At 35.9% G+C, this 24,465-nt stretch overlaps 1 long non-coding RNA gene across 1 annotated transcript; it reads right to left on the bottom strand.

The window, feature by feature from the left end:
• Window positions 1-19,418: 19,418 nt before the first annotated feature.
• On the bottom strand, window positions 19,419-23,138 carry LOC134159780 (uncharacterized). Its single transcript, XR_009963301.1, has 2 exons — window positions 22,842-23,138; window positions 19,419-21,067 (listed from the first exon to the last, which is right to left on the bottom strand). It is a non-coding gene; the product is annotated as an uncharacterized LOC134159780 (long non-coding RNA).
• Between the last annotated feature and the right edge of the window lie 1,327 nt (window positions 23,139-24,465).

Raw genomic sequence — 24,465 nt, 5'->3', positions numbered from 1 at the left:
TGGTACTGGGTGGAAGAAGTAGAAATGTGAGCAGCCCTGATAACACAACCCAGCATCTCCTGCACAAGGATGTGTTCTGGGACTGACCTTGAATTCGTTGCAGTATCAGGTGACTAAACATGACTGGGATTAAATACTAGTTTTACTACCACCTTCATGACCTAGTCACAAAGAAAAGAAAGAGAAAACAAAGACTTAACGCTGAGAAGAAATCAGAAAGAGATGACCCTTCAGTTCCCACTTCCTCTATGGATGGCAGCAAATCTAAGGCAAAGTAGGGAGAAACTATTGCATTATCTCGCCTATTGCAATAAACCGACTAATTTGCCAGTAATCTGATTCAAGTACACCAGTCTATGGGAATGTTACCTGTTCTTTCAAAAAATGAGCATGTATGAGAGTACTCCAAAGACATTCCTAACCACGCTATTTGCACTTCAATAGCTGGGATCAAAAAACAAGCTCTGGGACTAGATCTTTACTTACACAGCTCCAGGTAAAGCCCAAAGACCTGCAGACTCACTGCATGACAAACACTTCTAAGATTCTCTCCCGTAAATAGACAGAATGGTATAGTGCCATTATGTAACCTTAATGCAACAGATCTTTTCTTTAAATTCTCACCATCGTCATTACTCTAATTACTTTTTCTGAAGATAACACAACTCTACAAATTGTTTTCTACACATTGAGTTGCAAGCAGGAAAATTAGAATTAAAAAAAAAAAGCTCTGAAAGAAAGTAAACATTTTTAACTAGTTTGTCTATGTTGCTAGTGATTTTTAACTTTCGCCTTCTTGTCCTAGTGAACAAGATTTCCCAATAGTGCTTTCAACTGGCACTTACAGTGCATTTGGCTTGGAACAGTATACAAGCCACATATTTACAGGAAACTCTCAAATTTAAAAACCTCATGCCTATGTTACTGAAAATCTGTAATGAATAATTACAAAACAAATCTATAGATAGACTGGATAGATAGATTACGTACATTAATACCAGAGACAAATGCTGTATTGAAGCTACAGGGAACAGTTAATCAACTGACACAGATATCTATATGGAATTTATTTGTACATATGTCACCTTGAAAAGGGGATGAATAGAGTTTTCAAGTCAAAAACATTCCCTAGTATTTAAATTCCTGCTAGTGATATCTGTAGATGTTTTAAGTGGGAGTATACTAGTAAAGGTTACTGGTTTTGTTACTTGGACCTATGTTCTTCACAGACCTAAGCTTTTAAGCATTTCAGCATTCTCATTTACAAAATTTGGCTAAATTTTACACTTTTATTTTAAGCAATAGATAAGCTGTTTTTATGAAACTAGCAAATTACAACTTTCTTTCGAGTTCGTATTGTGTGAGGTGTTCTCTAGACATAAATGGAGAGCTCTAGTGAAGATATATCATGTATCTTGCAATGATATGTATTCAAGTAATCCTCAGTGTCAGCAGTCTGAATGATTTTTCTAGACTTCCACAGATATTTTTCAAATGCTATTCAAATGCTGAATTCTTGGAGACATTTAAAATTGAGATGCCTATCACAAGCACAGCTTTTATAGGTAATCATGCAGTGACTCTGATCGGAAGCATGTTTCATGTTTGTAACGCTTTAGAAGCAATGAAAGATGTTAACATGCATTTCAGGGGACGTATATAGATATTTGCTGTAAATATTTCAAGTTAGAAGACATGATATTACATTTTAATTGAAGTTGCTAGAAATTCTATATCTTTGCCATGATTTGTTCCCATATTTTAACATGATACAAGTTCTGATTGATGATACTCTGTAACAAGAGATTTTAAACATGGGGCAGGAGGGGTGAAACCAACTAAAAGTTTCCTGGAAGTGTCAGAAAGTTTAGTAAAAGACCAGAACTGGAAATGGTGTAGTTTTCCTGTATTTCTTGCCACAGGATATGACATTTCTAAAATGAATTAACTTATTCTACATTATACAGCAAGGAGTCAAGTGATAGCATGGAGATGATATGGGATTAGGTCTTTGATTTAAAGTTGTTACTGAACAGCTAGAGACCAAAAGTTTTCGCTGTTTATTGTATCCTCAACTCAGAGATGCCACAGTACTGTATGTCTCTATTATAGAATTCCTATCACAGTGAAGCAGACTTTCCTTGCTGCTCTGGAGGCAGCCCATTCTGACTCAAAGTAAAACTGCTAAACTTGCATGGGTGTATTGGAATTCCTATATACGTAGGCCTGGATTCATGAAAGTATCTGTTACCTCGTTGCAATGAATTTAGAATCTTAAAAGACACGATGCTTTATGAAAGGAATATCAATTTTTAGATCTGCCAAGTCACTGCCTTTCAAAACAATTACTTTTCTGAAAAACAGGGATTTTTTTTTCTTTTTCGCAATTACTGCATATCTTGGTTTAAGACACAAACAGGAGCAAAAAGCAGGAAAGTTTTTCTTTTGATCCAGCTACAATTAGCCAATATTCCTGACAGTAGGATAGACTTTATTAGGAGATTTGCATTCTAATTTCAGGTAGTTATGTTCACTATATTTCAAAGCAAATTATATAACTTAATCTGTTTATAACGCTGGCAGCAGTTTGGGAATGCCCTTTGTCCTGGGTATACATGTTTATTGTTGAAGTGGCTAGTAAAATACCAGTGACATAAATTAGCTAATTACATACATAAAAAGAAAAGCAATGATTCAGTTATGTTTTCAAAGGTCAATTAAATTCTTCACTTCCAAAATCCCTTCAACCTTTATTGACACTATTTGGTCCTGCTATATTACATTACATGCTTAAACTGTCTGTCTTTAGAAATAAATCTACTATACTGATAAATCAGTGGCGATTTGACATACAAAATTTGGTAGCCTACCTCTAATCCCGTATCCCCCTTGATATGCCTAACTCACGCAGAGAGGTTATAAATAATTTAAGAGAAATTAAAAAAATACAAGTGGTTGTGGTCCTAGTAAACAGTTCAGATGCTGTTTTACAATCTGTTAAGAGAAAACAAAAAGAAAGGGAGCTTGGAGTATGTGGTTTGAATCCACAGTTTTTCAGATTGCATTATTTTGTTAACTTTGCCTCATAGAGAATTTCTGCCTTCAAATATATACTTGATTCTATAATGGAATTGCACCTTTTCCCTAAAGCTTCCCCGTCAGCTGTGTAAATGTTTATGAGGTCAGAATATTTTCCTCAATCCTTAAATAGTTCTCCCTGGCATATGCAGTCTGTGGAGATTCTTCTAGAAGTTTCTTCTTTCAGGAATAACTTCCCCCTTCTCCCCTTTCCATTGAATAAATATGGCCAATTGAAGTATATGACAACCCTGATTTTTATAGCCCTTTAATAGCTTGTTATCAGGCTGAGAGATGTCATTTCTATACATCACCCTATGAAGATGAGAATACTTAAGCTGCTAGTTAAATTCTAGTTTCCATAATTTAAATAAGAAGGAGGTCTTGTTAGGAAAGTCTCCTGACTAAGATTTACTTGCCCAACTGCTTCAAAAAAAAATTGTTCTTGTTAATCTTCCAGGGGTACTATAAAGCTGATCTTATCTCTGACATTTGGAGAGGACATAGAAGGATGGGATGAGTAAGTTTTAATGAGATTTCCTGTGGGATGCATTTATGATTCTGGTATTTATTAGTGGGCATTTATTTGAATATGATTGAATATATATCCTTTGCTCCACATGCTGTCATTCAAATTTGTTGTCAGATATGTAGAGGTTGAAGGGTTCTTTATGTTTGGTTGTGGGGGACTTTTTGTTTGTTTGTTTGGTTTGGTTTGGTTTTTTGTTGCTTTTTTTTTCTTCTGTTGTAGTTTTTTCCCCCTGGCAGGAGGAAGGGGGAAGGTTAACAAGTCAGAGGTATCCAAGAAAAAATTATTTTTAATTTTGTTAGAATATATGTGTGCAAGACACCGTTGAATAGCTATGATGTTCAGCCTTTTTCCTCTGTTGTTTTTAGTATTTACATTATTTTTTCAGTTATTTGAGTTTATATTTACTAATTTTTGACTTTTCTTAAGAAAATTGACAACGCAGGAGGGAAAGAAACATTGTATTATTTTTGAAAAATGGTATTTCAGAACATTCAAGAAAGTCAATACTTCAACAGCACTAGGAATATAGAGTTGTAAGAGGTGTGGACTGTTATGAAGTCTCATTAGTCTTACGTTTGCTGTCTAGGTAATGTCTAACTGACCTCACTAATTTCCTTGTAATAGGTATCAAATGAGTGAACTGACTAGCTTTACTCTAGTGTATCATCTCAGGTCCACTGCAAATGTGTGCAAGCACAATGATCTGCATGTTTTCAATTCCCTGTCCAGGTTGTGATTTATTTTCTTTTTTTAAAGATGATGTAATCTTTTTAACAGAATCCCAGCATGCCCATCTCTCATGATTAATGTATATATATCTACACAATGAAGGCTTATATAGATTAGTTTACAATTAGATTACATGTGTAAATAGTGTAAATGTAGTCAAGTATATCCAAGTAACCCCTTACGTTTTAAAAGGAACAAGAACCTAACCTTGCTAGGTGAAGAGACTGTAGAGGGCAATATTATATGCTCACCAAAAAGGTCTTTCATCCCTGATGTTTGGCAATCTGATTATCAAGTCCCTTACACCAACAGAATAATGACTCTATTGAAGTCAAGGAAATTACATCAGTGTATAGGCCCAGTATTTCCAAGTCACTGCATAAACTTGACAGATAGAAAATCAATAGCACACAATTCAATCATATCATTAAGCTGCTTGACAGAACGTATATATGAACAATTGATGAACCAAGTATTAAATGAAAGGGTTTGGCACTATATGAGTAAGTGTATAATTGATAATTATTGATTGCCATATGAAAACATTAAAAAGCATTCAATACTCAGGAGAGAATGTTTCAAGAGGTGACATGCAGCATAAATGAAGGAGAAAGGAAGGCTGTATATTACCAAAAAAATGTATTTAAAGAACTTGCTGTAAGTCCTTTGCATATCTCCTTTTATTGTTTGTGTGTGGTTTCAGCTTATATTTGTGCTATTTTCAGAAATGGGAAAGAAAAAAAAAAAAATTCCTGCTAATGCAAACAGATTTGGGAAAGTAAATAGAAAAAAACATACCATTGTCTCATCAGGTTTGATTCATAAGTTCTTGATTTGAAAGGGACAACCGAAACATAATATCAGTGCAAAGTAAAATTATGACTTCCATTTTGTTAAAAAACATAACAATTAGCATAATTACAAAATAAGTGATTTCACTAAAATAAAGAGCAAGAACCTCTGTCCATTAAAATAAGATTAGCCAGTAACAAACATACCGTGCATTGCAGATCACCAGGGGTCTGCAAGCTTTTCAATTGCTTTGAAAGACAGTTAATTCATTTGACTCAAAACCCATCCATATCCATGAGAGGAAAAGGTGATTTGATCCACTAGCCTCTAAAAGTAGACGTTACTAAATAGTTTCAAGGAGCAGAAACTCCTGCTGTGAGGAGCTGGGCAGCACAGAAGGAGGTTTGTGTTCTAAAACAAGTTTATTCACTTCCTCTCTCTGGTGCATTGTGGGAGTGAATTCCATAAGGTAAGAGTTAACAATTATTTCTGACTTCTAATGAACTCATTCCTGGTAAGATATTTATCAAATGGTTTGCTAGCCATATGAAACGAATGATTTTTTTGCTCCCACACAAGCAACAGTGTTACCTTAGGAAGCTAGAGCTGAAGACAGAGGGATACAAGCGAAGAATTTTTGCCCATGCCTTTTCCTCACACTGCATTTCTATGTGATGTGCACACAGCTATGCTGACACTCCCATCTGAGTGGGAGGAAGTCTGTGGGCAGTACCTTATTAACTGGAAATGCCACTGTGTGGCTCCCCATGCTTTGGGAGCCTAATCTTCTACCTCTGTGTACAGACAGAATTTTACTGCTTTTCATAACATTTGATTCCTTAAGGCCCTATGTCTACCCTTATGTCTAAACTCAGACAGCATTAAATAATATTTCCTTATGTTTCCTGTACAGTATGTGAGAGAATTGACTTAGTCTGTGCCGGTCCAGGTGACTCGATTTTCTCTGACAGCCTACTGTGAGATTGGAGCCTCTCTACTTTTCCCAAATAGCTCTGTAGGCAGCATACTAGCATGTGAAAGCTCTGCACTGATGTCCTCAAAGCTACTCAGCTCCCATATTTCACAGAAATATTTTCCCATACCAGTGAAGCACAATTCAAGGCTGTATAGCCACTCATCTTTTAAAAGGGCTGATTAGTTCTGGTGCAGTATGGTGCTGCTGCAATACCTACTTCCAGAACTAGGGTAGCCTTTGTTTAGAAATACCAGCACCTCACTCCCCTTGTGCAGTGCAGACTGGCACTGAGCAATTCTGTGGAGACAGCTGTGGGCTGTTAGATGGACACAAGCAGGTATGAGTGAAGGCTATTAGAGGCAATACCCACATGAAGACAGCAATGATGTTTACTTTCCAGGACAAATGTTGTGTCAGGAGTCAAATAAAATTAAACTTCAATAATGAATGACTAAGGCTAATAATAATGTTAGTGAGTGTGGTTACATAATTCCCCAGGTATTAATATTTCTTCAGTTTTCAAAACACACCAAAGATTAAAATTATCATTGAAGGTAAATGTAATGGTTTTAAATCTGTAAAGTCAAGAATTTATTATAAGAAAAAGTTCTTTTCCTATAGCCATCAACTGAAAAATCAGTGCTTATAGGTAACAAAATGTTTCATTCATGTATTGGCTGATTCTGACATTTTCATGAAAGTCATGACAAACTGTTTCTTCTTCAGACATACTTTGTAATAGTGAACAAAAGTAATTAGTATGTTTTGCCCACCCACTGTAATGCTTAAGTACCTATGTAATGAGAACAAAGTATTTATAAATGAAACTTCGTTGGGTACCTCAGTGGCATTTACTGACTACTGTAATTGAAAATTCGTTTTAGAGAATAAATTCACAAAATGACCTTTTTATTATGGTACTAAATTTTCCTGATTTGAAGATAAATAAAGATATAAACATCTATTGTATGTTCTCTGCACGACTTACTATTATTGTATAACATAAAAGCTGTACATGCCAGCTGATGGAAATGGTTCTACTTTCACCACTTACAACAAAAACGGAGATGACCAGGCATGTTCCTTTCCCCCAGGATACTGAAATGTGACTTTTGTAATTGCTGCTGGGCCATTCCTTATCCTAGCAGCAAATTCAGTCAAATGTTGAAAGTGTGCCCTCTAGCCATTTAAGATGCAGTCCCAACTGCAACTTTACTGTGCTTATGAGAAGGAAATCCAGAGAACATTTAAAATGAAAAATTCTTGCCAACTTCCTGAGCATATCTAATTTTAAATTTTATGCATGAAATAAGAATTAAAGGATGTCACAGCACTAGTCACCGTACAACACTAAAATAATCTGGAAGAGGATGCTCCATTTGCTAAACAAGCTGTTTCTCATTGATAAACTTTGAGAAAGTCAGTTCAACTTTGGCACACACAAGAAGAATACGCATAAAACTTTTACACTACAGTAAAAGTGCCATGTAAAAAGTTGTGCAGCTCAGCAGGAACCAAACATAGGATCTTTGCTTTATGCGTAGTTGCTGGCTGTTACTTGGCTTAATTAGTAACAATATGAATGTCAGTGGACTAGCTAATCTTAATGAAAGCAATATCTGAATAAATCAGCCTACAATCTGTCCTGTATCTTAAAGACTTCCACCTGTAGTTAGTACCTACCATTACGCAGTTATATGGAACATTAAAATCCATGATACTCAATCTGATCTCAGGGTCAGCCTGTACAGAGCACTTTTGAGATTAGGAATTAATTTACCTTCTTTTAGGTGATTGCTTAACCCCTATTAGCCTGTGGTGCTTCAGTCTTCCTTTTGACACCTCAGAAAAGTGAGAAAACACCTTTATCCTATTTTATAGAAAACCATACCTGATAATCTAATCCATCATCACTACATTAATTGATTTGCTTGTGTATTTTGGTCACTATACATAAAAAACAACAGGTGGCAGTCCTTTTCTGTAATGACCTTTGATTATTTCCTACTGTAGTCTGAAATATCATCTAAGATAGAAAGGAAAAGAATAAGTCTGTAAGTATCTAATTTTATAATTTTTCAGCCTGAGTTTTTCTTTGAGTTTCAGGTTTATAGTAATTAAAAAAAGAACTAAAATTGCTAATTTTTATTTGACTGTACATCAAAACATATTTCTGGAGATTTTTGACTACACTATAAACCATTTGGGTTTGTGTAAAGTTGTTATTAGGGTCTTTTAAAGACTGAAAATATTTTAATGAATGTGGTCTGTACCAAAAGTTTGTAATTAAAATCCTACCCATGTTTAAATCTTCTTAACTGACTGTTTGTGTAATAATTCAAGCCTGTACAATTTTTTCTTGTTCCCAGCAGTATCAGAGTATAGTTCCATATGGAGAATCACATTAGTCATTTTCCAGATATTCATCATTTCTAGCGAGCTTACATTGTAAATGGTGATGCTAGAATTTTGATTTTTTTCTGAAGTGTCGTAAGCACCACCTCCAGAACAGATGCGATTGCAAGGGAACCATTGACAGTTTATTTTTCTGCAATCTTTCGAGTTCTAGTTATTGGAATAATTCTGTGCTTAAAAGTATTATGTTCTCCCATCCTGACTTGATACAATAATCTGTTTTAGCAATGTTTTTCAGCTTTTTCTCTAGAGACTAAAGAGACAAAATCTCTTGACTTTACAGAACCTCTGCAGTCTTGTAATCCAAATAAATCTCAATATCTACTCAGTAAAAGTTTCTTTTCACTTCCATCATCAAGTTTCCATAAACATAATAAAAGTTTTAATATAATCTATGCTTTCCTTTATGATCTTCCTGTTTCTTTGTGACACTGGACACCATTTCTGTCCTTTCTGTTTAGGCAAAAATGGTAGATCTCCTCTCAGACCTTTCCCCTGAGAATTTAAGCTGTTTGAGGATACTCTTTTCTCTCCCTTTATCTTCCCACAATATTTTCTATTTTTCTGCATCCTTCACATGCTACTAAAACTCGGACCAAATTATTATTATTCTCATCTGGGTGAATTACAATCCACTCATTGTTCTTTGTTGAACTTTTATGGTATCATGCATAGTGCATAGTTACTGATATATCTGATGAAGGCATCTTCCTCATTACTGCCCCACCCAGTTTAACCTCACCGTCAAATCCCTCTTCCGCCTTTTTCTCAGTGTCCAAGTATAAGTAATCTTGGTATCATTTGTAAGGCCGTAGATGTTCATCTGTTTTATCATGGCTGATTGTCTCTTCCTATATTTTCTCTGCTTTGGAGCTTTTGCATGTGTGTGCATACACGTATGTTAAACAGACAAGCCATTTCTTTGTTTTAAAAATGTTAGGCTAAATTTCTTCCTGTTTTTGTTTGGAATACTCTTATGAAACTTATCAAAAAAGGAGGTACCACTGTCTAATAGCCACCTCTGCTGTGTCTCTTACTAAAAATATGAGTGAGAAAGTGATGGTTAGGTTGTCTATGGGGGAATTTTTTACTTATTACTGGTTTTAAAATATGATATATAAAAATATTACATTGTAACTAATTAGCTGTTATTCTTACTTCTTCCTCTTTGAGTTATTATTAATTTCCACCTTTCTCAAATTAGCTAAGACTCTTCTTATGTGTAGGTTTGTGCTGCTTTCAGCTCAAGTCTATATTATGTACTAGTTTTCTGTCTTTTTGAGCAGAATCTTCTTGATCTGGACCAGATCCCTTCATAACAGCTAGGAAGACATTTACAATAGGCTGACCTTTCTTAGTTTTCTTCCATTGATCCTTTAATCTATAATCCAAAACCCAATGAAACTAGCAATCGAAGTTATTGACTTCTGAGCATTTCAGAGCTATTCAGGGTTTTCTCCACCCACAACAAGCATATCAGAAAGGAAGGCACTATCGTATTGTTACAGAAATGGGACACTACAAATGCATGCATGCATGCATGCTGTTAAGTTTATTCATTGTACATTTTGCTCCAGGAGCCTAATCCTCTAATGCATGTGTCTTTGTCGACGTACTTGCTAGCATTACAGCTCCAGTCTAGCTTGGATCAAGCAGCCTATTCAGAGTAGTTGCCAGGCATGGTTCAGAGGTCAGTCTGCCAGATGGTGTACCCAGCATACAGTGTAGGTATGAGCTGTGCCGTATTTGGCACTCTGAGGGAACTTGATTCCTTAAACAACATCTTCACAGGTTTTGCTGTCCTGCCAGCTGAATCACAGAGGAGTGTATAGAGAAGGACCTCTATTGCCAAGTAAAGGATAATGAGGTAGTTACAACAGCATGACAAGTTCCTACTGTTATGCAGTAAAGACACAGTAAACCTTAAGCATTCTTTTTGTAGGGCACGAAAACTTGAATAGCATGGATCCGAGCCAGGCTACCACATGGCCAAGGGATCAGTAGGGTGGATTTATCCAGGAACAGATGTAGCCAGAGAGACTAATAGTAAAGTCCAAAGAAGGAGTTAGGTACTGTATTTAACTTGAAATAGTAACAATAAATTAGACACCCAAGACAAAAATTAAAGACATCATACCTTCCCCAAACTTGGAATTACACTCTTTTTTTTTTTCTTTTTTTTTTTTCTGCCCTGATGAAGCTGGTACTGGACTCAAGAGAAAAGTTGTCTTTTGAGTCTTTGCTGTTTCTTAAGTCCCATGTTTTGTGCAGCCTCTGTGTACACACTCCTAGCTTTACGCATTAAGGCGTGTATTTATTTTTAAGGAGATCTGTGTTCCATTACACTACCCTATAATTGTATGAACCTAGAAAAAGAACATGCTGCAGCAGACCCTTATTAGTAGTAAAATTAGTAGATAAAACTCTGTAAATTTTGGGATTCATGGAAATATGGACCAGAAAGACTGCTTGGTCATTGAGTGCTGTATCCTCTTCTGAAGCGGAAGTACAGAAGCACTGTGTTAGGTACAAAATTCAAGCAAAACTTCTGTTGCTGACTCCCCTCATGATTTAGAAAATGCAACTGTTCTTGTTCCTCTCTCCTCTCCCCTCACCCTTTCTTTATTTTGTTAGTCATAGCTACCTATAATCAACTATTCATTATAATGTGCAGATAAGCTGGTTATATGCAGCTGTGTAATGGATAGAGAGATGTCCAAGTTAACTGTCATGTGGAGCAGTGCTAGTCTTCAAGCACTGTAATTATATGCATTTTTCCCTCACATCAGTTACCCCAGCTTTCCATTGCTGCATTAGTGAAGAGATGATTTAAAGAATTTTTGCACTTCTAGCTTGCTTTCCAGCCACACATCATAAAGTAGCTTTCAAAAGATAGTCATAATGAGTGTTTTACAGATTGAGAAACTGAGTCCAGGGAAGTGATTTATTCAAAATTATGCAGTGAGGGACAGAACCCAGGTTTCCTGACTCACAGTTCATTGCTCAAAGCACTGTGTAATGCTAAGTTACTTTAGAGGATACCTTTAGATGGCAGAAAGGAACCAGAGTAGAATAGCATCTCCTCCTACTATTCATGTGCAGTGTGTGCAGTCAACCTCTCCATTTTCTCATTCCTCAGGGGGTCCATCATCTCTCACCTCTTGTTTGGCAGACCCTACACTGAGTAATGCTGCACGGGGTTAAAAGAAAAGAGAGAAAGAACTAGAGAGAAGGGATGGCAGCTGTGCTGTAAAAGGGGACTATAGCAGTGCTTTTTAGTCTATAAAGTGTTTAGCATTCACACTTTCCGTTTTAGAAGAAACTTTTATCGTGTCTATCACAGAGGCACCACAAGCAAGGAAACCAAGGGAAAAATAAAAATTAAAAATGTTTGCTCCTTAGGACATGACTGAGGTTTTTTTAATTATAATTTATTTGACAATTTATTTTTTCCTGCAAATATTCTTATATAATTTATAAAGTATGAATTCAATCTGTGAACACTCTCCCCCAAATTTCAGCCTCACTTACACCTTGATTCAAGTCACTCATATCCAACATTCACAATTTGACAGTTAGCAGCTGTGTGAATAATGGCAATGATTGTGGGAAAAGAAATTTCTTTTGCGAGGAATGTTGAAAGGACAGTTTTCTAAGGGAAAACATGGCAAAGATGTAAATGCAGGTCCTAACTCTATCCAGCACCTCCTATTATAGACATTCTAAGCAATTCTAAAGGTGCTTTTTATGCCTTTATGTTCTAACATATCACTCAAAGGCAGAGCAGACTAAGAGGTTACAAGCAGAAATTTGATGGGAGATTGTTAATAGGAGTAGCTTAAAAGAGATTATACTGTAAATTCACATTCTACCTGACATCATGAATATCTTTGTATATATAAGCATTGAATGGTATGGCTTCACCTATGTAGAAAGGCTGCTCTCTATCTGTCATCTTAAGTTGCTCAGCAGACTATGTTTTAGAGCCTTAAAGACATTTTTCTTTTTAGATTTTGGTTTTTTTGTATATTCGACAGAGTTCACCCAAAAAATAGCTCAAGTAAGGACTGCCCATAAGAAATAGAACACATTATTATTGAATCAAGCTTAGATTAGTTGCACAGACAAACACAGAGCAGAGAAAAACTATTTTCCTGTTACATTTTTATTAGTTTGTGGTTGTCTCCAATTTGCCTTTTAAGAGAGTCTGGATTTCTCTCTGGGAGCCTCTCTGACAACATTCGTCTCAGCTTTGTGAGTGGAGTACTGAAGTCCCAGGTGGGGACTGATTTTGCTCATGATTGGAGAATTCATAAAAATGCAATCCAAATTTGGAGGATTGAAAATGAGGAACAAACTCGTGCTTCATGTTTGGAGCAAGATACTAGTATTGGTATAGGAAGCACCTAAAGGAGATAGTTAATTTTTATATGATGAAGTTTGCTCCAAATTCTTTTTGTATAAAGTGTATAATACTAGTCTACTCCTCCCACTTGATAAAAGCATTTCATTTTATAAAATTAATATTCCATTGCATGCATCTGAGAATATCTCATCTGCATAACTTAGAATCATAGAACCATAGAATAGTTAGGGTTGGAAAGGACCTTAAGATCATCTAGTTCCAACCACCTTGCCATGGGAAGGGACACCTCACACTAAACCATATCACCCAAGACTTCGTCGAACCTGGCCTTGAACACCGCCAGGGATGGAGCATTCACAACCTCCCTGGGCAACCCATTCCAGTGCCTCACCACCCTAACAGGAATGAATTTCTTCCTTATATCCAATCTAAACTTCTCTGCTTAAGTTTTAATCCGTTACCCCTTGTCCTATCACTACAGTCCCTAATGAAGAGTCCCTCCCCAGCATCCCTGTAGCCCCCCTTCAGATACTGGAAGGCTGCTATAAGGTCTCCACGCAGCCTTCTCTTCTCCAGGCTGAACAGCCCCAACTTCCTCAGCCTGTCTTCATACAGGAGGTGCTCCAGTCCCCCGATCATCCTCGTGGCACTCCCCTGGACTTGTTCCAGCAGTTCCATGTCCTTTTTATGTTGACGACACCAGAACTGCACACAATACTCCAGGTGAGGTCTCACGAGAGCAGAGCAGAGGGGCAGGATCACCTCCTTCGACCTGCTGGTCACGCTCCTTTTGATGCAGCCCAGGATACGGTTGGTTTTCTGGGCTGCGAGCGCACACTGAAGCTGGCTCATGTTCATTTTCTCATCAATCAACACCCCCAAGTCCTTCTCCGCAGGGCTGCTCTGAATCTCTTCTCTGCCCAACCTGTAGCTGTGCCTGGGATTGCTCCGACCCAGGGGTAGGAGGACCTTGCACTTGTCATGGTTAAACTTCATGAGGTTGGCATCAGCCCACCTCACAAGTGTGTTGAGGTCCCTCTGGATGGCATTCCTTCTCTCCAGCGTATCAGCTGAACCTCACAGCTTGGTGTCATCGCCAAACTTGCTGAGGGTGCACTCAATCCCACTGTCCATGTCAGCGACAAAGATGTTGAACAAGACTGGTCCCAAAACCGATCCCTGAAGGACGCCACTCCTTCACAATTACCAATAAGAAAGAAACTGACTACATCCAGAATTCCCAAAATGCATGTTGCTCTCTTATTCTGAGCAGGATTGAAAAAAAAAACCCACAACCCACAAAGGAAAATCCTTAAGTTTTTTTTATAACCTTTCAGTTGTATCCTAAATTCTTTCCATTACACATGCAGAAATTATTTAATGTCTCAAAGTACTTTAATATTATATATAATAATTATCTCGCTTTTAAACTTGCAAAGCCACTGACCTAGAAATAAAAACAGATGGTTTCTAGGTTTAAGGTTTATATATATGTGTGTATATATATATATATATATATATTGTTACCTTACTAGAATAGGAATTTGAATCTCTTTGCCCTTCTCTGTCTGAATGTTCTCCTTCTTTTCGAAAAGTCTTCTCATCCTCCTCCTGTGGGTCCCTTTCTTTCTAACTAGATGGGAAAAACCTAATCCCTTAAATAAGGATCTCATTAACAGCAGGCACTGAAAACCCTTCCACATGTAGTCTTGCTGTTCAAGAACACAGCTCAGATCCCCTCAGGCAGAGCTGAGGGTTTTTTCTCACATTAAGATAACTAGCTTTATCAAAAATTTTAAAGAATAATTATGTCTGCTGCTGCATTAAAATGTGACTGAATTTTCTAAAGCTAGAAATAAAAGTGTTTGCAATTGCATGATGCACTGGAGTAATTTTCAGCTCATATGTTCCTCTGATTTTCAAGAAGATAATAGAAAAATATACACATATACATTGTTCTTTACAAAAACCTCATTCTAACCCTTTTCCTTGGAGGTTTCTTTCCCTGATCTGTAGAATTGTGATAGAAAACAGCAACCTACAAAAGCATAATTATGAATATGTATTATTATTTTATGAACTATAATTCACAATTTTTCAATAGCTTCCTACTTTAAAAGAAAACAAACAATAAAAAAAGAAGTAGACTTGAAATGATTAAAAACAATCTATTCTTGACCTAGGTGGAGCCAAGAAATGTTAGAAGAAAGACAAAATTTTAAATCAGGAAAATAATTGAATGACCTCTGCCTGAGAAACTGTGCCATAAATTATCTTTGCACTCTGTGGAAACATTCTCCTTTGCCTTTAGAGTAAATCAGACAATTTTCAGACCAAACCAATTTTCTAAATCATAATTAGACAAGAGGCTAAAATAGGTCTTTGTAATGGATGTGGGTTATAAATTTAACATGATATCCATAATTCATCCCTGAAGAAAGGTCCTTTACATTCTGAAAGCTTGGATAATATAACTTAAGGAGCTGGCCTGCTAAATGGTGTAACAGTCTATCTTGCTTAGTTTACTTTAGAACTTTGATTCATACTGTGCTCAGTTCCTTTCCCAGTGGGAAAGCAAGATTCTTAAACCTCTTTCTCACACTTATTAAAATAATTCCCTCCTCACCAGGGCATCAGCCTTGGGCATGCCCAGTTCTCTTGCTAATAATTTTGTCTTTTTCAGTCCTTAGATGAGTTCTGAATTATAATTGACAAGCAAAAAGCTTAATTTTTTTTATATACATACACAAATTCTTAAAATACTATGGCAAGAGGGGAAGAAACATCCACTGCTATTCTATAGCACACTAGGTATTTAGCACACAAAAAAGAGTGGGAAAGATCAGTTTGAATTGCTGTAATAAATATGTCAATAGGTAAGTATATGCTTGTAAAAAAGCTTTACCTTTTAAAAAATGTGAGTTGCAAAATTTATATTTTATGTAGCAAAATTAGAAATTCTTGGTATTTCACAAAGTAGTCAATTGAGTTTTCAGGTTTCCTTCAATATCATGTCAACCTGCCAATTAACATTAATTCATTTAAAGCAGGTTAGTTTTCATTGCACTTTCAGTTAGTTTTTCAAGTAAGCCAGAGAAGAAAGGAATGCTCTCCATAAACAGTTATCATGAATATTTTCCAAGAATTTTAAGAAAGAATGTGGGCTCTAATTGAGCTACAGTTTCTATCATAGTACAGAAAAATGTATAATCTTTTTATTTTCACAGCATTGCTTCAGGTACTTATCAGAAGTTCCTACAGTGCAAATCATAGTTAGTTATCATGAAATAAATCTGACAAGCTGTTGTTCAAGCCAGTGTAGCTGCATTTGCAAGCTACATAGCAAAATAAGAAAGCCAGAGTCTTTTTTACAGTAAATTCTAAATCTGTCATTTAGCCAAACGACACAATACTCCTCAACAGAGGAAATAATTACTCTGTCTACCACTGCTGTACCAGCAAGCAATCTGCTTACTGGATCCTTGGTGTTATATGATGTTTCAAACATTTGGCCAAAAACACCAACCACTTGCTTTGGTCTTGCAACAAATTTGTTAAGTCCATTCCATTTTTGGCCTCATTTTAGAAGCTGTGTTTCATCATTCTCATCTGATTCTTGGCCACAAGCAAGAGTGGCCCCATGCCAGCATTGTTTGTCTCACTCAGGGCTGGTTTGAGAATGTTGAATCAACATCTAATTGAGCAGACAAGCTGTCTCTATTTGCCCCTATGTATCCATTTGTGGTTTTTCATCCCCTTGTGGAAAGGCTTTCTCATAATAAGCCTTTGATTAGATTGCAAGCTCTTTAAGTCAGGTATTGTCTTTCTACTAACTGTGTGTACAGATCAACTTTAATAAGGCCTTGAAACTTATTTGGCCTTTGTCAATACTGTGATAGTAACAGATGATAAGTTTACCCAATTCCTGACTTTCAGTGCTCCTCTGTTTTTGCTCTGTGACACACTGAATACTGCCACTGCTGCAGCATTTCTTTCTTTCTGCTGTAATTGCCTTCCCTTGCTTATAACTTAGTGAATAATATATGTTCACATTAGAGTGTTTGGCCCTGTGGGAGGACCTTCCAGTGACCTCAGTATTTTTTTTCAAACATCCTACTGTATGTGACACTATGAAATAAAGAAAGTAAACAACCAGTTTGCAGCTTAAATGGGTGCCACAGTTCAGATCTACAAATGCCTAAATAGAATAAAAGATCCTTTCTGGTCAGCAATGTATATTTGATAATTGGAGCAGTATCTTGCCCTTACTTTGAATCTTTACATTTAAGGAATTTGCAGGATGACAAAATGAGGAATATTAATGTTCTCTGGGCATTTTACATAGGAAGAAAGTGACATCCTCTGGGGTAAAATGACTTGTACAAGGTCACACAAGAAAACAGTAGTACAAGAAATATACCTTGGTTTGTATTGCTATCTAGAATTAACCCTATACATAATAGATGAAATTCTGGTGAACTTAACCGCACCAAGATCTCACTGAGTGACAATGTTACAGGGCAGGTCACAAAACATTTGCAATTTTCTCAAGGTGTAAACCTTTTTACAAAAATCAGGTAATGTGCTCGCACACTATCTACAAAGGCAGGAAAGTGTGCTTAAATCTAGAAATATGAAGGCTCGTGGTTACTAAGAACACAATTCAGGGAATATGACACTTAGGCAAGTAACCTTTTCTTTATGTCATATACCATATTTGCCCCATCATTGGAGTCAGCAAACCCAAGGACAAAGAGAGCAAGCAGTAAGCCACTTGGTAATCTTCTCATGTAGCTTCTGCAAAATATTCCCTGCAGTGCAGAATTGTTCAAAGTTGCACATGCTGTGTGTGGCTGAGTGAGAAAACTAGCTGCCATGCACTGAGGTATATTGAAAAGAGAAAGAAACTCAGTGACCTGTTAATAGGCATGCTGTGTGTGGTATCTCCTGGCTACAAGTCCATATATTAGTGATCAGCTGCATCCTTTTCAAACTAGATGCTGTTTAAATTTTACTGATTGGTGCAATGGTTCTTGAGTGTGGGAGAGGGGCAGGTTTTAGAAGTTTTTCAACAGTAAGTGACTTCTGTAGGTCTCAACGGGAATAATTTTTTTCCTGTTCTATTCCCTGTTTTAATTCTTCACACTGCACGAAGATGAACAGTTAATTAAATCAAATGTAACATCCCAGCAAAGCTTTTAACTCCAGTGCTATGAATAATGAAACTAAAACACATACTCTAGACTAATTTAATATTTTGGTATCTGATATTTGTCGGCTATGGGATACTTCAGTATCTCTTTAGGAACCTTGATTTGATGCTGAGAAAATATAATTCCACTAAAATCAGGTTGGATGTGATAGGATCAATTTTTTCATCATCAAAAACTAGGAAATCATAAACTTCTGAGGAAAAAAAAAAAAGAAGAAAAGAAAAAAGAAAAAAATAGGGCCAGTGTTTTAGTTGGGCTGCAACCCTGTGATCATCCAAGAGAATTTCATCACAAGAAATACCCACCTGTAGATATTATTGCGACCTCAGCTTTCTAGTGGCTGGTTTTCTTACCAATCTGAAAGGCTATCAAAGAGTACAATGATGTGTGTAAAATGCTGCTGGCTTCACTATAGGAATATCTACTGAGTAATAGCTAGAGAAAATACTTTATTGACACAAAGAGATTTTTTCTGGTCATACTTTTTTCAGATAGGATAGTGGTTTAGATGGGAAAAGAACTAACACTGTTAAAATAATTACATAAATATAAATGGATAACAGATATTATAGAGTGATTTTTTTTTAATAGATTTCATACTACAGCATTTTTAAATTCTTCAAAAGTATGGTTCAGTGAACATAGAGAAAAAATGAATTAAAGGATTCATTTAAAACAAGGATATATCACTGCCCACTGTATGTGTACAAGTATGTCACCAGAATGCATGGCAATATGTCATGGAGGTAGCAGCTACAGTTGTTGTAGAAAAAGGACCAAGAAAAAGAATTGGATAAACGGCCTTTTGATATATCAGTACAAAAACATGTTTACAGGCATCTGTCTTTCCTCACCAAATTTCAAGTATCTCATAGTTTGAATACTCTTAATTTCTTTATATGGAAGAAGTAATCCTGGTTTCTTAGGAAAGATAGCACAACACAGTGTGAAAAATAACATCCTGTGACATGCTAATGGAGAGTAAATTTAGCATTTATACCTTTTTTTAATGAGCATAGTTGTTACCTGTTTTGCTCATTTAAATGTTGCATCATAGAATGTTTTACAAATGTTTTTCATAAAATAATGTGGGTCATTTTTTATATTTTTAATAATAGTGTGCTGAATTTGGATAGTTTCATTTGCAATTTAAGTAATGCTTTGTTCTGATGAGATCTCTGGAGGTGGTTTTGACATTTAAAAGTGAAGTGAAGAGATTCAAAGTGATTAAAGCTGTCAAATGTTACCCTAATTGTGTGACTGCAATCTTTTCAGCCTCTTTCAATGAGTGTATACATTATACACGCTGCACAGCACTTCTGTTTAGATTGAGGTTTTTTATTAATGCCATCCTGATTGACAGAAATTATTGCAAGATCACAAGTGGAACTAAATTAGTTTGCCACTGCATTCAAGTAACATGCATAGCCATGAACTTTTAAGATGCAGTTGTCTACTTAACATAGTCCTTTCCCCTCCCCCCAGAAAAGAAACCAATGCTACAGTAGTGACAGATGAGATCTTTCACATTTATACAAAGCCGTACTAGTTTATAGGAATAAGAAAGCTTTGCCCATATTAGAATTATTTTAACCTTCATTTTGTATTCAAAATGCTTCTTGACAGGTCATTTATTATAAATACGGTTCTCAGCTAATAAAAGTATCAGATGTACTCTAATTAATTATGAACAAGTCAGATTTTCATGGCTGATATTTTATTAATATTTTGCTGTGTATTCATGGAAGCTCTAATACTTATTGATTCTTTCTTGTTTCTAAGCCACTTTGCTATCTTTAGATATTCATGTCTTAGCTGTCTGGATTGGCAAAATAGGAGTAGTAATATTCCAATTATTTGAGAAAAATTTAGTGTTGTATATCTAGTGGTGTTTTTTAAGGTAATTAGGTCCAAATGCAGTCTTGCCTTCATAGATTTGTCTTACTACACTAATAGGAATAAAGGGTAAAAACAACCCCTCAAAAGAAATGTTTCATGAGGGGTTTTTATCTTGCAAAATACTTAGTAATGTTGCTGGTGTGGTTTAATAAACTGCGTCACAACTGTTCAAGCAACCAGAATAAAATGCTCTGGACTTGTATATTCCAAAATGATTGGTAACATACAGCAAAACTTAGATGGCTGTAACCATAATCAGAAGTTTTCTTGTAACGTTAACTGCAATGACAGTTATGTTTCTGAGGATTCTTCAGACAATGAATTAAGCATTGCCTGGCCTCCATAATTCAAATGACCACACAAATACTAGAAATCTTGAAGCTTAGATCTCAAATATCCTGATTAGTCATGCTGCTAGAAGAGCTAAGCAAACATATAGACTCAAAAAGAAATCAAAATGAACCTTAATACTGTGATGACAGCAACAATTACTATGACAAGTTTATCTCAACTGAAAATATAGTAGTGAGGGCATCACACTACAGAGAAAAGATTTTAATGGGTTCCAAACTCTAGATCAAACATACTTACAGCAAGGAAATTGCAATATTTGTTAATACCAAAATTTGAAAGAAGCAAGACAAAAAAAATTCTGAAAAAAGTAAAATTTGGGTACAATTCCTGTAGTAAAATGTTGTAAAGAAGCAAAGACACTCAGGCTACTGACATTCAATGTTACTTATGAGAGTTAAAGGAGGGTGGATTGCATTTCAAATGAACATTTTGTTCATGTCTATCTTGTATGTAAGATGAACGTAGTGTACAGGCATATGGTCTATCACCACTTTAATTTTCTGCATTTTTATTTTTATATTAAAAAAAACCAACAGATGATTATGTTGTGTGATTCTCAGTAGCAGTAAATTATGAGGTAAAAAATTCTTTAAAAATTCTCCAACAATTGCAACAAAGAGATAGAAAGTAAATTCTCCAAAAGAACTTTTTTTTTTCCCCTTGTTAGATTTGCTTGAAGCTTTCTTGGGCTCAGTGAATCATTTTTATCTGGGCTGTAGAGAGTAGAAGAATTAACATTTGAAATGTTAATTGTTTTAGCAGCAAATTATTATATTGCTTACTCATTGATGGTGATTTATTTTCAGCCTATTTTAATGCCATGTTTTGCATTCAGGGAATTATTTGTGTCATTGATGCCTTTGGAATGTTGCGCACTTTTCAGTCATGTTGCAGTCTCTTGACAACAACGTTAGGAATTAATTACAATTCATAATTCTAATGGTTATCAATAAAGCTCAAGTTTCAATGGCTTTAATGCCTGATGAGGGTAAGTAATACAGTGGGGTGAATAATTCATAACAAATAATTTATTCGGTGAATTTGCTAAACAATGTCTGCAAATAATTCTTTAGCTTGTTTGCAAGCCATTCATCGTGAGTATTCCCACATTTGAAATTTGAGCTCATTGGAATGGACACATGGTCTTTATGTTTTTTTTCTGCTGTCTGGTAGTAATGCTAGAATAGAGTATTTTCATTTAAAGATCTAATCATTTGCTTTTTGCAAAAAGTTTCCCAGTTTTTTCTTTAAATTGACCAGAAAGGCAATTGGCTAAATGCCTTTAGACTAAAGATTAAGTTAGGATTATTTAGGTTAGCATTTTCAAAATGTTGAGGATATTTTTTAATTTTTGATTAATTATTAGAGAACTATTATATTTTTTAAAGCACAACTGTTTCTTATCTTTAGTGTTACTTTAGAGTAAAGGCAGCAGCTGGTATTGGCTGCCTGTAACTTTGATTAGGATAGGAAGGTGTCTGAAAAGTTTCAAAATTCCACATTCTGCTGTTAGATTTGATTTTTTGTTGTGGGGTAGAAAAGACATGGGATCAATAACCTGATGTGATTCAGCTAAGCTCAACCAGTCTGTGTCCTAGATTTTATTTACCTCCTCACTAAGCTGCTTGTTATGGTGGCCATGCTTTCACATTATTTCACATTAATGGCATAAATAATTTGTGTGACCAGTGCATATGTTAATTTACCTTTGTCACTTGGGCTGCAGCACGGCCATTGCATTACTTACTCCAAGTTGACTTTTGGAATCAGCGCGCAGGTGCTAGATGCTGTGTAGCAATGAGACTGCATACAATTCTGAGGAAAAAGCTGTCTAGCTGTTTCATAGCAGGAGCTTATGTTCTGAAAAGAGAGTGAGTGAGAAAGAAAGATCTTTCCTCAAATTTTCCCCTCAGTTCTCTTTTAAATGAACATAAATCCGCAGTGGAGATTTATGTGACTCCACAGTAACAAAGCTTGCTGTTACCAAGCTCATAAAAATGTAAGAACCACACTGTGACAGACCAAAGGTCCACCTTGCTGAATATTCTGTCCTAAGCAGCAGCTAATGGAAGATGTTCAGGGAGGAATATAGAAAATTGATGAGTACAGACGGCTTAATCCCTTCTCTGTTAGATCTACCAGCTTCCGCAGCTTCCTAAGCTGGAAGCCCATTGAAAACCGCCACTGGTAATTTTCCTAAATAATTGCCCATGCTGACAACTGACATGTTCATACTGCAAGAATTACTCAGTTCTTAATGAATTACACCCTCAGCACTCTCAGAAGTTTACAAATCCCTTAAAACTATTATGTATATTTCTCATGAATCTGAGTAACTTTTGATTTTATACTCATTGAAAGAGTCCATCCACTGTGCAGCTCTAACTATCAAAGAGCATGGTTCTAGCTTACAGATACTGCAAAATGCTATGTGATATAGTAACTAAGATTGATGTGAAATCAATAAAGTAAGTTTTTCAATCTTACTTGCCATGTATGCACATTTCGTGAAAGCACGCAGGCTGCTTGTGCCATCTGAGGGAAAGTCACACCAAAGCTCTTTGCATTCCAAGACTGTTTCTGTACTAGTGGCTGCTTGGAGTTTGAACAGGAAATGAATGAAAGATGTAAAAATAAATAAAAAAAACCCAAACTTTCTTTATAAACCATATTGTTTATACTGTAATGTAAAATCAAAGTTCCTCTCCCAAGAATCTGAAAGGACTCTACTGTCTTTTAGAAGTATGTTAGATGATAATCATATAATCTTCTAACAAACATTTGAATTTGTACCCAATATGTATATATGGGGAATAAAGACTCTCTTTTATGAAGTATATAATACTCTCTTTGATGCAATAGAATTCATATTTTATCCCAGCAATATATACTGAGTTTGGAGCAGTCAGGATAAGACTACAGTGGTGAATAGTCCAGCCTGAGGCTCCATGTATTATAAGGAAAAAAAAATCCTAAACATAGGAAGAATTGTTCAGTTGTTACTAATTAATTTTTTCTTAGGTATATGTGTATTTCATGTCTGCTTCATGATCTTCTGTAGATATGTGTAGATATTTGCTTGGGTGTGAAGTCACTGAGCATGGAATAAATTTAGGAGGTTTGGCTGTGGCAGTACCAGTGTCCTTACTCTTCGGACATGATACATTTGAAACATCACTACCTCAGCTCTTTTGACACAGCTGATCTCTTCCTGTTGAATGCCTCACCCACCAAAATTGCTATCCTGAGATAAAAGTCTGACATCATCCTTCAAATGAGTTCTGAGAACTTTAAAAGTTCAACTCTTGTCAATCATCGAGAGATTTTCAGATCTTATCATTGTCCATCACACAGGGGTATAACAGTTCTGATATCCTGCATTTCCTAAGGCACAGAATATCCATCAAATAAAATGCTAGTTTGGTCTGAATTTAAAGACTGACTTAGGGGAAAGAAAAAAAAGAAAAAGGAAAAACGCCTCATTCTGTATACCTCAGAACATAGTGCCTTAGAGAAATGAGAAAAGCAAAACTGGACAGTGACTGCTGTAGTCCTTCTAATCGATCCTCAATTATATGTCAGGCATCCCTGCCCATGGCAGGGGAATGGAACTAGATGATCTTAAGGTCCTTTCCAACCCTAACTATTCTATGATTCTATATAGGAAATTTGACTTTTTTCTAATAGGAAAGTAACTTAGACCCCATGTCATTCCAGTGCAGCTGGCTGTGAAAATGTGGTCTGTTCATTTAAAGCAAAAACACATCTTCATAACCTCAATACAGAAGAAGGCACAAGAAGTGTGTGCTACATATTAAACTGGACTTTCCCCCAGAAATATTTTGTTTCATGTAAAAATACCCAGTTAAGCATGTACATTCCAGATTAGCAGAATGTATTGTTTGGGATTTGTAATTTGAAAAGTAGTGGAATGGAAGACCTTTAAAATTAGATAATTGATGCTTCTAAAATTAGACAGAAAATACACTGATAAACTCGACATGTTTTCCCTATTGACAATTCTTAAATTTTATCATTTTTAAAATGAAAAATATACTGTCTGGGGTGATTGTATTTTGGGGGATCTCTTAGAAGCCTACTCATGGCTCTT

The sequence above is a fragment of the Pezoporus occidentalis genome, unplaced genomic scaffold (genome assembly GCF_034315485.1).
Source record: "Pezoporus occidentalis ecotype Australia unplaced genomic scaffold, CSIRO_AGI_Poc_V1 ctg151, whole genome shotgun sequence".
NCBI classification, from domain to species: Eukaryota; Metazoa; Chordata; class Aves; order Psittaciformes; family Psittacidae; genus Pezoporus; species Pezoporus occidentalis.
The sequence above is the reverse complement of the archived record's forward strand: the minus strand, read 5'-3'. Positions and strand labels throughout refer to the sequence as shown.